This window comes from Elephas maximus, chromosome X (assembly GCF_024166365.1).
Source record: "Elephas maximus indicus isolate mEleMax1 chromosome X, mEleMax1 primary haplotype, whole genome shotgun sequence".
NCBI lineage: Eukaryota > Metazoa > Chordata > Mammalia > Proboscidea > Elephantidae > Elephas > Elephas maximus.
The window spans coordinates 135,043,283-135,056,663 of NC_064846.1; the positions used below are offsets into that span (position 1 = coordinate 135,043,283).

General features: G+C 43.3%; 1 long non-coding RNA gene across 2 annotated transcripts in view; it reads left to right on the forward strand.

The window, feature by feature from the left end:
• The window catches only part of LOC126068908 (uncharacterized), a 191,238-nt gene that overhangs the window by 117,806 nt on the left and 60,051 nt on the right, over positions 1 to 13,381 (forward strand). The window contains exon 4 of one of the 2 annotated variants that reach the window (XR_007515769.1): positions 1,800 to 3,517. The exons of the other annotated variant lie outside the window; for it this stretch is intronic. This is a non-coding gene — a long non-coding RNA (uncharacterized LOC126068908). Of the gene's footprint in view, positions 1 to 1,799; positions 3,518 to 13,381 lie in introns of those variants that run through there. 2 annotated transcript variants of the gene reach the window in all.

Below are 13,381 nucleotides of genomic sequence, written 5' to 3' on the forward strand. Positions count from 1 at the left end.
TGTTTTTTCTCATACTCTGTACTTTCTCTCTGGTTAATAATTTAATAGTATTACTAAAGTATAAAAACAAGAGTATTTGTAGATGAAGATCAACAGAAGAGATAACAATACAGAGTTCTGATTATGAAGAAGCACTTCCAGCCAGTAGGCCAAATATTTTTTCAGGAATTTTAACCCACCATATAGTGAAACTTAGTGCAATGGCTAGCTTTCGTGATTGCAGCATGAAAAAATATGTGCAAATATTGCAAACGAGTACATTGATCTGTCAGAGATACTTAATACCAATATCACAGCAAGAAATCTCAGCAACTGGTGAATTTCATATTTGCTTATATAAATGAATTTGGCTTCTAGTTAGGGCAAAACTGTGATCAAGATGACCTGAAAACTCCTTTGTCACAGTTATCTAGAAAGAAGCAAATATTTGAATGAATAGATGAGCAGGTGGGAAATTGATAGGGTCTGTGAATGAAAAGGGTACTGAAAACTAGGGCATCGAGCTTATGAATGGTGATGTGACCCTCTTAGGGTGGGGGTGATTTGGGAAGGACATTGCTTAGTACTCTAGGGGCTTAGACATTTTAATGCCTACGTGGGGGGCAGGAGCTGATGCTTTAGGGTCCTGTGAGGCAAAAGGTGGAACTGTGATATGCCCCCAAAGCCAGAACCCTCGTGAAAAAGTAGACTAGAAAAAAATCTGCCCACTGATTCAGAGAGGCTTTTCTGTCTTGGTCTAGGCTCTACGTAGAAAAAAGTTTCCCCTGAAAATTTTTGACCTTTGTCTTATTAGGGCTGAGAATTGACTATGTATTACTTGTGTGGTCCAGGAGGCCTCAAACTAAGAAAATCTTATAAAAATTTCACCTAATATTGAAATCCCTGGAGAGCTTGGAAGAAAAAAAAAAACTTCAGAGAAAGACACACCATCAGGCAGGTCTCACAGAATTCCCACAGATAATTTGTGCTTAGAAAGAGCTCACAATTAAAAAAATATAAAACAATTGAAGAAATAATTCACTATGAGCAAGAGAGAGCAGAATTAAACACCCAAGAACTTCAGATAACAACAACAACAAAAAAACTACTGGAGACCACAAATTTAGCATGTTTAAAAGGATTGAAGGCATAGAAAAACTAGAAACCTAATGGGGGGGAAGAAGACACTATGATAAAGAACATGCATATCTGGGAAAAGAACTAAATAGAACTTCTAGAAAAAAAAATATATAACCATTGAAACAAAAATCTCAGTGTGTGAGTTAAACAGAAATTAGTGAACCAGAAGAGTGATTAAAAAATTACCCAGAATGCAGCACAGAGAAATAAAAATAAGAAAGGGAGGTGAAAAGATACGAAGAATAGAATGAGAATGTCCCATATAAAACTAATAGGAGTTCCAGAAAGAAAGAATAGAGAGAATGTAGGAGAAGCAATATTCAATGATAATAATAGCTAGGAATTTTCCAGAATTGATGAACAATAGATTCAGAATGCATAATAAATCCTCAGCAGGATAAATAAAAGTAAAACCTAGTCACATTATAGTGAAACTCTAAAGAGAAAGGGAACATTTTAAAAACAATCAAAGAATACCGATTACCTACTAAGGACTGATATTATGACCAACAAGCAGATTTCTCCCCAGCAACAAAAAAGCCAGAAGACAATAGAATAATAGCTTCCAAATGCTGAGTGAAAAGTTTACCTAGAATTCCATACCTTGTTAAATTATTAATCAAGAGTGAAGGTGAAATAAAGACATTTTCAGAGAAACAAAAACTGTTTACTATTGACAGATCATCATTGAAAAGGTTCCTAAAGGATGTACTTCAGAAAAAGGAAAATGATTCCAGAAGGTAAGAGTGTGATGCAAAAAGCAATGTTAAATAATTTGGCAAGCACAGATTGTGTGAAATAATAACAATACCATCTAAAAAGTTTGAAGGTTAAAAACAAGATAGTCCCCAAGTAGGACAACAATAACATGAAGGATGGAAGATGGAGTTAAAGTGCTCTAAGATCCTCATATTGTCCAACACAAGAGAGGGCTTTTGATTAATTTAAAACTTGGTTATGTGACATATGCATGTTAAAAATTTAAAGGTAACATTAAAAAAGATAGGAACAGCGTGCATAATTTCCAAGCCAGTTTATCAGCCTCTACTGAAAGATTGACGGTTTAAACCTACCAAGCAGCTCTGCAGAAGAAAAGATCTGGCCATCTGTTTTCATAGAGATTACAGCCAAGAAAACCCTATGGAGCAGTTCTACTCTGTAACACATGGGGTCACCATGAGTTGGGGGTAGACTCGATGGCAGCGACCAAGAACAACAACAGAGGGAAAGAAAGAGAATGATGAAAACTCAAGTAATCCAATAGAGGAAAGAAACGGATGATTAAAAAAAGAAGCCTGGTAAATATATAGCACAAAATAAGATGGCATGTGTAAATACACCAAATCACACATCAAAATAAATGGACTCAATATTTCAATTATGAGATATATGGAAAGTAAGAATGATTTAGTGACTTAGTAAATACATTACTCTGTAAAAAGGTAAGACATCCCCTCCCACCAAGTACATTCACATCAATTCAGAGCAAAATTCTAGATGATACCATCATAGTGGTGGAGTGGGTGGGTAGAAACTAGAAGGATTAGAATCTACTGTATTACTTTACTTGTTCCAGGGGAAATATATCTGTTCCAGTTGTTACAGCCAATAACTGCAATCATTTTGTTATCTCACATGATTTCTATGGGTCAGGAATTCTGGAGGAGATCGGCTGAGTGGTTCCGGGTTAGAGTCTCTCATGTGGTTAAAGTCCAACTACAGCTGGAGCTGAAACAGCAGGGGACTGGAGCAACTGGGGGATAGTTGGGCATCGTTCTCTCTTCATGTGGTCTCAGGGCCTTTCCATGTGGTCTTTCCTCGTGAGCTATTTGGGCTTATAGCATGGCAGCCTGGGTAGTTGACCTGTTTAAATGGTGGCTCAGGGCTCCAGCATGAGTGATCCAACAAACAAGGTAGAAATTGCATTACCTTTTTGGATCTAGCCTTGGAAGCCACACAGTGTCACGTCCACTGCATGCAAGTTACACCCGAATCACATGCCCACTCAGATTCAAGGGGAAGGACATGTATTCCTCCCCATAGTTCTCCCTCGATGTGAGGAGTGACAAGGTCCCATTCTAGAATAGCATGGGATGGAAGATATTGCCGGGGCCATCTTTGGAAAATACAATCTGCCGCAGTATAGATGTTGATAAGTTTAATAAACTGAGTGAAGAAATGAGTATAAATAAGGTAGAAATAATTATCAGAAGAATAAAATTAGAATGTGTAGCTTATGAATTAGCAGAGGAACGTTTGATAATTTCAGTGAAAGTCAGGAAAAAAAGAAAACAAACACAAAAAGAAATTTCAGTTAACAGACAATGGAAAATAAGATAGTAAAATTCACTCGTAATATAATGGTAATTACAATAAATATAAGTGGGTGAAACTCACTAATTAAGACCCAGCATGCTATTGTCTACTTTCATTTATTTTGTATTCTTAAAACTAAAGAAAACAGAATAGCCGAAAGTAAAAGAATAGAAAAAAAAAATGATATACCAGGAAAAATAAATAAAATAAAGCTGGGGTAGCAATTTTAGTATCAGAAAAAATGGAATTCAAGAAACAGACATAAAGGACAAAGAGGGATAATATATACTGGGAAAAAGAATAACATTTACAGAGTATATAACAATTATGAACATATATTTATTCATGTAAGAGAATATATTAAATGCCTACAATCTGATACACATTGTTCTAGGTTTGAGGGATACCCACTGCCATTGAGTCGATTCTGACTCATAGCTACCCTATAGGACAGAGTAGAACTGCCCCACAGGGTTTCCAAGTCTGTAATCTTTACCGAAGCAGACTGCCACATCTTTCTCCCGTGGAGTGGCTGGTGGATTCGACCTGCTAGCCTTTTGGTTAGCAGCCAAGTGCTTAGCCACCACACCACAAGGGCTCCTCTTGAGGCATACAGCAAAGAACAAAACAGAAATACTTATATTCATTAGAATTAACATTCTATATAATTATCAATATAACCTCAAAGTATATAAAGCAACAAATGGGCAGAACTAGAGAATAAGATAAGTCAGGAAGTGTAGCTGAAGATTTAAAAATTTCTTTCTGAAAACTTATGGGTAAAGAAGACAAAAAAAATAAATTAAGCTGTTGAAGATTTGAATCACATAATTAATAAACTTTAACTAATGGATATGAATAGAATTTGACACTCAACAGATTATACATTCTTTGTGAACATACCTGGCACATTCACAAAGAAAGAGAATGTAACATACCAACAAGGCAGCCTAAATAAATTCCAAAGCCTCAACATCATACAGGCCTTGTTCTTTCAGCCCAGAGGCTCTTCTCGTTGAGAACTTTTGGAAGGCAAAGCAGGAGAAGGTTGAATGACTTTTTGACTCTATTCCCTGCAATACCCCCTGTAATACAGTTTTTTCTTAAAACGCTCTCTCGACCCAGGTTTGAGGCCCTGTCTGCAGGCCAGTCTGTTCCCCTTCTTGAACAGCTGATTAGATCCGTACTTCACCACTCCCCTTATCAGGTTTTCACACTTGGTTTTTTTTTGGGGGGGGGCCACTATGAACCTGTCCTAATCGATCCAGGGCCAGGTACCCAACAACTAGGGACAGCCCCTATGCCCCTGAGGCTGCAGAATTATTCAAAATATCCAATCCCCAGGAAGCCTGAGAGACTTAGCTAACCCCACCCTGCTTGCCATACGTAAGCCGTCTCCTACGATTCCAGCTTGTTGTTGCCCTGGCCCTGGGTGCTACCCACTGTGTGGTGCTGCCTCGTGGTGTGCTGTGTTCTTCTCATGGAATTGTAAGTATAATAAAATCTTTAAAACTTACAGAGTCTCTCTGTGTCTGGCCTTAGCGTTCCTCATCCAAAGTATTATGATTTAACGCCCCCCCCCCAACCCCATAGAAACAAAAAGCAACCTTGGCCTATAGCAATAGACTGGATTGTCCCTATTTTTCCAAACGGGAATATTTTCTGTTGCTGGAATCTGCCCTGGTTCTCTTCAGCTGTCGACATATCCACCTTGTCTTTGTTCTGGGTTTCTCCTCAGGAGAAACAAAATGGCACCCATCCAGGAAGGAGCGCTTTGCTCTCCTGAGCCCTGAACAGGGCATCTGACTGTACCTGGCTCTCAAAGTGGCTCAGGGCTGGGGGTGGGGGTGGCGCGGCAGGGGAGGAGGGCAGTGTGGCGGGGTGGGGGTGGCGCGGCAGGGGAGGAGGGCAGTGTGGCCGTGAGAATTTCCTTTGTACCGAACTGGACCCTCCCACTTGAGAAAGAGGTCATATGCTTTGTGGTATGTGCTTGTGGGCAGAGACTGCCCCTCAACTGCCAGGCTTTAGGAGGAAATTCTGCCACCAGCTAATAAAGACACCACCAGAACCTTGCCAACAGAAGTTAGAACTTTCTGAGCCAATGCAGCCCACCTTTTATTAACAGACCTACCTCCTGGTAGACATTTTCAGGGCCATGTTTGAACAATTATTTTCCCTTCACGCCAAATTTTATTTTGAAAAATTTCAAACGAAAAATTTCAGGAACATATGCTTAGTTTAAAAACTTTGAACAATAGTGCTCCCCCCACCCACTTTCCTTTAAAAAAAAATCTAAACCAAAGCTGAGGTAGACAAACAGAACTTCAGAGATCTACAGGATGATCTCTGTACTTATTCCTGGATAGTGGCCTTTCAGACATAATTCTCAACTCTCACCCACATATTTAAAAAATAAATGAGTCTTTTGATTGGCATTTGGAGTATTGGAACCTGAACCCCGGCTTTATTTTTTAAGCCTGCTCCCATTTGTATTCACAGACAAGCTTTGCTCTCTGGCTCCATCCTTGCCTTTTGACATTTAGGTGTTACCAGAGGTAATAAGTGGCCCAGTTTCCAGCCTCTGAAGTGGAGATGGGCTACCTCAAACCTGCTTGCACCTCATTCGGGGTTACCACTCAAGGGTTTTCACATGTACAGCTCTGTAGTTAATGGTATGTAGGAGTTAATTTGGCTTCCAATTTGAAAATGCCTATCAAAACGGTCAGTTTCCACAGAAGCTTCTGGTGAGTGTTCTAATCAGAATGGACCTCAGGTAATGCCTCCATTCCCAGAACTGCTGTCTATTTTCTGGGACCAAAACATCTGTGCTTGTGGTCCTGGACCTCTATCCCAGACCTTCCTGTGGACATGGGCAACATTTTCAGGGCCATTTCTGGGCAATTCTCTCCAATTTTGATTTTGAAAAATTTCAAACCTTCAGAAAAGTAAACAGAATAGTACAGTGAGCACCCATACACCCTATATCTTAATTCACCAATTATTCTTTTGCCATATTTGCTCTTTTGCCTCCATTCTCCCCCCGCCTCTCTGTCTGTATCCCTTTCTGTATCTGTCTGTTTCTGTCTTTTTCTCCCTGAACCATTTGGTAGTAATTTGCAGGCATCATGACACTTTATCTCTAAATACTTTAGCCTGTATTTCCTATGAACAAGGGCATTCTGCTACATAACCAGGATACCATTTTCACATCCAAGGAATTTACACTGATACAAAAGTATTATCTAGTATATAGTCCATATTCAAATATTGCCAATTGTCCCTCTACTGTACGTTGTAACATGCTACTGTCCTGATCCAGAATCCAGTCTAGGATCAATATTACATTTAGTTGTCATGTCTCCTTAGCCTCCTTTAATCTGTTTCTCCTAGGAGTCTGGTTCCTTTTGATGGGAAATGGTATTTAGAAACCAAGGGCTGGGTGAGCAATTTCTTTTAAGCTGGGATGTAAATTGGCTGTTGAGATGGAGATGACGGAAAGCTATGCTTAATCAGAATTGGCTCAAACCTTTCTGTCCCATCTTCTACCACAGTAGGATTGAGTCCTGGGTGAGGGATGTGGTGCATGAGTTCAGAACCGGACACAAACGGATCCGACCCGCCCACCTCCCCCCCTCAGATATATGATTTCCACTAATTTATGTAAAATCACTAAGCCTGTTTTCTCATCATTAAAATGAAAATCATTGTACTAATTTCACTGTACTGAGGTAAATACTAAATGAGGCAACGTGGCAAAGTTCTCTGCATGTTCATTTATTCAACAGGTATTTTATTGGGCGTGTGTTCCACTGTGCTGCACCTTGGAGATGTAGTTGTGAACAAAACTTGGCATGATTCTGGTTCTTACAAAGCTTACCATTTAGTGGGGAGACCCATGCAGTGGTTGTCTGGTTCAGATTATAATACTCCAGATGCAAGGATTCACCCTATATCTAACTCCTTTTAGTATCTGCAGGGCCTGGGCACACCAAAAGCAGCTGCCATTGTGGCGATTCCAACTCATGGTAACCCCGTGTGTTGTAGAGTAGAACTCTACTCTGTAGGGTTTTCAAGGCTGTGAACTTTCCGAAGCAGATCCCCAGGCCTTTCGTCCAACATGCCTCTGTGTGGGTTTGAACTGCCCATATTTCGGTTAGTAATTGAGCACTTAACCTTTTGCGCCACCCAGAGACTCCATGCCTGGGCACACAGTAGGAATTTAGTAAATGCTGGTTGGCCTTTTTGGAACTGACTTTAGCGGAAACTCTCATTTGATTTGGACCCATTTTGGATAGCATTCTAAGGAGCCCTGATGGCGCAGTGGTTAAGAGCCTGGCTGCTAACCAAAAGGTCAGCAGTTCGAATCCACCAGCCACTCCTTGGAAACCCTATGGGGCAGTTCTACTCTGTCTTATAGGGTCGCTATGAGTCGGAATCGACAGCACTTACCAACAACACCATAGCATTCTAAAACTCAGTCTTTGGCAGTGAAATCTGTAATGAATGCCTTTTGAGGAGTAGCAGGACTTATAGGATTGTTGCCATCAAGTCAGTTCCGACTAATAGCAATTCCAACTAATAACACTTAACCACTGTGCCACCAGGGCCCTCAGAAGAGATTTGCCAGTTGACTGATGGATAGAACACGGGCTGGGGCTCGTGGTTTCTGTGAAAATCTAAGCGTTCGGCTGCTAACCAAACAGTGGACAGTTCGAATCTACCAGCTGCTCTTTAGAAACCCTATGGGGCAGTTCTACTCTGTCCTATAGGACCACTATGAGTCAGAATTGACTTGACGGCAATGGGTTTGGTTTTTTTGGTTAAATATGTTTTTTTATGTTTAGGACACTGTAGAACAAAAAATGCAGACAAGTGTAAGACTCAGTTTCAATTCTCAAAAGCTTCTTCCAACAGGGGAGGGAGACAAGAAAATGGAAGCCCATATACGTATGAAAAGGTGGACAACAGGAAGGGATGAGTCAAGGGTTTGGTTCATGGTTCAGAAAAGAGAACTCTAGGGAGAGTTCACAGGTGGGGACAAGAGGACCATTAATTTGCCAATAGATTAACGCTTAGGGTCTGTATTAGTTTGCTAGTGTTGCCATAACAGAAATACCACAAGTGCAGAGCTTAAAAAAACAGAAATTCATTTTCCCACAGTTCGGGAGGCTAGAAGTCTGAATTCAGGGTGTGGTTCTAGGGGGAGGTCCTTCTTTGTCTATTTCAGCTTCTAGTAGCTGCTGGCAATCCTTGGTGTTTCTGGGCTTGTAGATTCATCTGTGTCTGCAATCAGAAAGTGCTTGTCTTCCCCCTGTGTCTGTGTTTAATCTTCTCCTTTTATAACTCAGAAGTGATTAGATTTAGAACCCACCCTGCTTGGCTGTTATCTAATTTACATAACAAAGAACCCTATTTCCAAACAGGATTGCATCCACAGGCATTGGGGCTAGGATTCCAACACATATTTTGGGGGGACACAATTTAATCCAAAATCAGGGCTATTGTTAGGTTTTAGATAGGTCGGGAGGGGAAGGATGGGTAGTCTAGGTCAAGGGTACTACCTTTGCAAAGGTGTGGAGGTGGGACTATAATCAGGCCAATCAAGTGGGAATAAGCAAACATTGCATTGTACTTCTTGTTGTGTTCAGAAAAGGGCACTGGGTTCCTAAGGTGAGCCATGGGCAGCATGGTCTAGACCACCAAGTTTCCAACTATAATTAAATTGTCTCATTAGAAGATGGATGGAGAAAAATGCTCTTGATGACAGTTTACAAAAGGATCATCAAATGAGAAGCAACTCAGATTCAGACACATAGTGTGGTGGTGAAGAGGGAAGACTGCTTGTGTTCCAGTGTTGTAGCTGTGTGACCTTAGGCAAGTTACATAAACACTCTGAGGCTTAGTTCTCTCCCTTGTAAAGTGTGGATAATGACAGTATCTACCTGAAAGGCTGTTGTCGGGTTTAAATGAGACAACACATGGAACAGAACCTGGCTCACAGAATGCTGTGAGCAGAACGAATTATTCCCCCCCCCCAAACTTTCCAGATGCCCCAGTCCATCTAATTAGAGACACTAGAGCTGACCCTCTGGCAGCATCTCGTCAGCACCCCTCATTTTCCCAGGAGGCCGCTGTGCTCAGCATCACCCACTGAGTCAGCCAGGACTAGAGCCCAGGGCTTGGGGCTCACGGCTGGCCCCCTTCATCCACACTACTCCTTTCTGATGGCGAGCAGATGGTAAGGAAAGCAGACAAAGCCAGGCAGGAGAAGCAGCAACTTGCTCTTGAACAGGCTGGCAGCACCCCCCCCCCCTCCCCCCGCCTCACCCTGGGCTGGGAGCGCGTGCTGGGAAGAGGATTAAATCAATGCCAATTCACATCTCTCCAGAAGCTGGCTCCCTGATCCGAACTAATAAGCAAATCATTAGTGAATTAGGGCTGGGGAGGGCTTGACGCAGCGCTCCTTAACTCCAGCTGTAAGACAAGTGTAGGCGCCTCAACCCCCCTTCCTTAAAAAAAAACCTACCTCAAAATACTCACACCAAGAAGGTTTGCTGGGTTAAAGCCACAATCAAGCTCTACCTGCCTTTCCCCTCCCCGGCCCCACCAAGCCAAGCCCGAGAATCACTGGGGACCACCAGGGGCAGCCAGCACCTTCCTTCCTCTAAGTACCAGTTACCAGACCTTGTGCCACGGAACCTCCCCAGTATCCCCAGAGGAAGGAAGAGAGAGGGAGGCAGTGGGCTGCTCTCTGCGGCCTCTGGGTCTGGAGGCCCCGGAGCTGAGCATGCCAAGAGGTCCCTCCCGAGGGCACAAACTTGGCCCCCTTGCTATTTCCCGGTGAAAGCCCATTATCTCTCATTTACATCTAAACTAGCTTTTCATACTATTTTAAAGGCTGCTGCTCCCCTTCTGTAATCTCCATGCGAATGAATTAAAAGTTGATTCTTGCAACGCACAAATCTTGGGGGCAGTTTCTTTTTCCTTCTTATTTAAATCATATGCTGTTTTGGACTAACCCTTTTATTTCTTCCCAATTATGATTTCTGGTGTGTTTTCCAGAGCTTTACAACATGGCAGCTGATTATACACAAAGCTTCAGAAGAAAGCCCTGTTTTTCCCTTCATTAACGACACAAAGGATGGCTGTGTGATCCACACCGCACTTTGTGATTTAATGCAGCTTTACATTCTAAATCGCACCCGGCTTGGGCAAAGCAGATTTGGGAGTGAATCAACGCATTTTCTTGCTGCCAGGAGCTCCCTTGCAGATTCCAGCAAATTCTTTCACCGCACGGAATTAGCATTTGATTAAGCTCTGCAGACACGTTCAAACTTTTACCACTGAGCGCTGGCAGGGCTGCAGTAATCTCCTGAAAGGAGAGGCACCTAGAGGGGCAGCTCCCCTTAGAGGGGAGGCCTCCCCCACGGCGTGTACACTCCGCAAAAAATTGCCGGAGTGGTGGGCGACGGATGGTCGACTAGGAGAGGGGGTACCACAGAGCGGGAGGACGGGCCGGTGACCACCTTTTCTGACCCCAACTTGCGCTAGACAGGTTCTCTGTGCCGTTGTGCTGGCCACAAAGACACTGTCATGTTATGGTTCTCGGACGCGGGGTAATGTGACCTTCAACTAGAACCGGCCGGCCACAGGTCCGGGGGAGCGGGGAGGCAGGAGAGGTCTTTCCTGATCCCCTCGCCCAGCCCCGCATTCGAGTTGGTGGAGTTTGGTGCCTGTCCCTGCCACCCCCATCCAGGCAAGCTCATGATTCACTTCCAGGAGAGCGGCGAGTTATACCTCCCAACAGCCTGGGTTTAAAATCGCGTCCGTTTCCATTATGCAAATGTGAGAAGCGGAAGTTTATCAAACTGGGGCTTTGTACCTCGAAAGCGGGCGTGCGGGCATGGGGGGTTATAAAGGCTTTATTGCCACAACTTTGGGGTGATTGCTTCCCTCGCAAATGCCAGGAGCACGATTGAATTATGCAGGTCTTCCCAAACAGGTGGCAATAAAAACTTTACAGCCTCCCACACCATCACATATTTTGTTTATGCCTCTTAGGTGTCTTATTTTGTTAGAGGGTTTTTTTTTTTTGACCCTTCTGTTACTATGGAAACGGGAGTAGGTGGAAGTGGTTCCGGGATACCTGTTAAAGCAAATGCTAGGTAAATCAATTATCATCAGGATGCTGTGATTTCATCCTCTGTTTGTGGAAATAACAGATTCTGAGAGGAGAGAAACCAATTAGTTCTGAAAGAATCACAGCAAATGCTGGAATCCCCCAGCATCGCTGCAGGAAGGAAAGGAACTGGGAAATGTCCATTTTACAGATGGTGAAACCGAGGAATAAAAAAAGAAAAATCTTTCTGGCAGTCAGAGAGCAATTTGTCACATAGGAAGAAAAGAAAAAGAGTGAAAGAAGTGTATGTCCTGTGTGCCTGTCTGTCCACGGGCCCTCCCAGTGCTTCATAAACAAAATTAGTGACTTATTTTTGGTAACCTGAGGTCAGGCTGTAGTGACATCTGCTGGCAAAAGTGAAACTGGCCAAAGTAGGTTTTTCTGTTGCTGGCAGCTGCCAGGCCAGGAGATGGTGGTCCATCTATAGTGTGGGTTTGTGGATGGCTGGGTTGAGAAAGAGGGGTGCATAGTCCCTTCTGATAATGATACAGAGAACAGGCCCAGATAGCAGGGTGTGTGGGTAAGGGCACAGAGGGTCCATGTCCTGCTGCTTCTAGATGTCCTCTCAACTCCAGAAAGTACAATTCACCAGTGGGTGAGAGAGAAGATCTGAGGTGGGCCTCCTAGTTCCTGTTGCCAAAGAAAATAGGTTCTCTGATTTGGGCATCGTGTTCAGCTCTTTCTTTTGCAAGGGGCTGGGACCCCCACTCCATTTCGAAGAAAGGATGAGGAAGGCAGGCAAGAGAGTCATGAGGAATCTGAGAGACCCCCACTGAAGCTATCAGCACCCTCAGAGAAGAGGGGCCCCTCGCTGACTCTGCAGAGAGCATCTTCCATGGGGCGTCCCTGTGTAGACAACGGGATCCCCTCTTCAGAATGAAGGAATTGGTTCAAGAGGCAAGTTTATTGGAAGTGAAGGAAGAAGACCTGGGCTCCACAAGCTCCTTTATACTTGAATAAGTCCTATAACTGCCCTGAGCCTCAGTTTCCCCATTTCAGGAAGACCAAATGGAGTACCTGTCCTTGCTCCTTCCCTCAGGGAACTGTTATGAGTGAAAGCGTGATAAACACCAACATTTGTAGAATCCTGTCCTGCCAACCCCCTTGCTGAAACATCTTTTCTTCAAGGATGTCTCACTCCCCTATTCCTGGGTTGGATAACTAGTTGGCAGTGGGAGTTCACCGCCTAACCATCAGAGAGTTCTCTGCGGCTGCGCTACTCAGAGTGGTCTCAGTTCGGCAACTATTTATTGCCTGTAAGTGACGAAATAAGTACAGAAACTGAGAATATTTCCTAGTAATTCATTTTTATTGTATTTTACAAAAGATGTGTCTGTGACAGACTGAGAAAAATAAAATAAATAGCCAAAAAACGTCCTTCATCACAGTTTGAGAAGCACTGCCCTGTGAGTTCCAGTGGCCACCCTCTTACAACATCCCCCTGCTGGGAGATCGTAAGAGGAGGAGCGTAGCTGCTTTTTCAGTAAATTAAATTATGAATTGTCGCTAGAGAACCCAGCACCACGCAGGCGGCAATGGCTTGCATAGGACATTGGCTGTTAGTGCTGACTCTCAGGCCTCCCTGCTGTCTCTTTTACTGGTCCACGCCTGCCTCCTGGGGACCCCTGGGACCTCTCTCCCCATCAATCTTCCCACGCTTTGAAAGTGCAAAAAATGAGCCTATTCCCAGCCCCCCCCTTCTTTTCCTCCTAAGTGAACCTGAGCACATCACAGAAGCTATCGAACACGCAAATGAGATTTCATGAT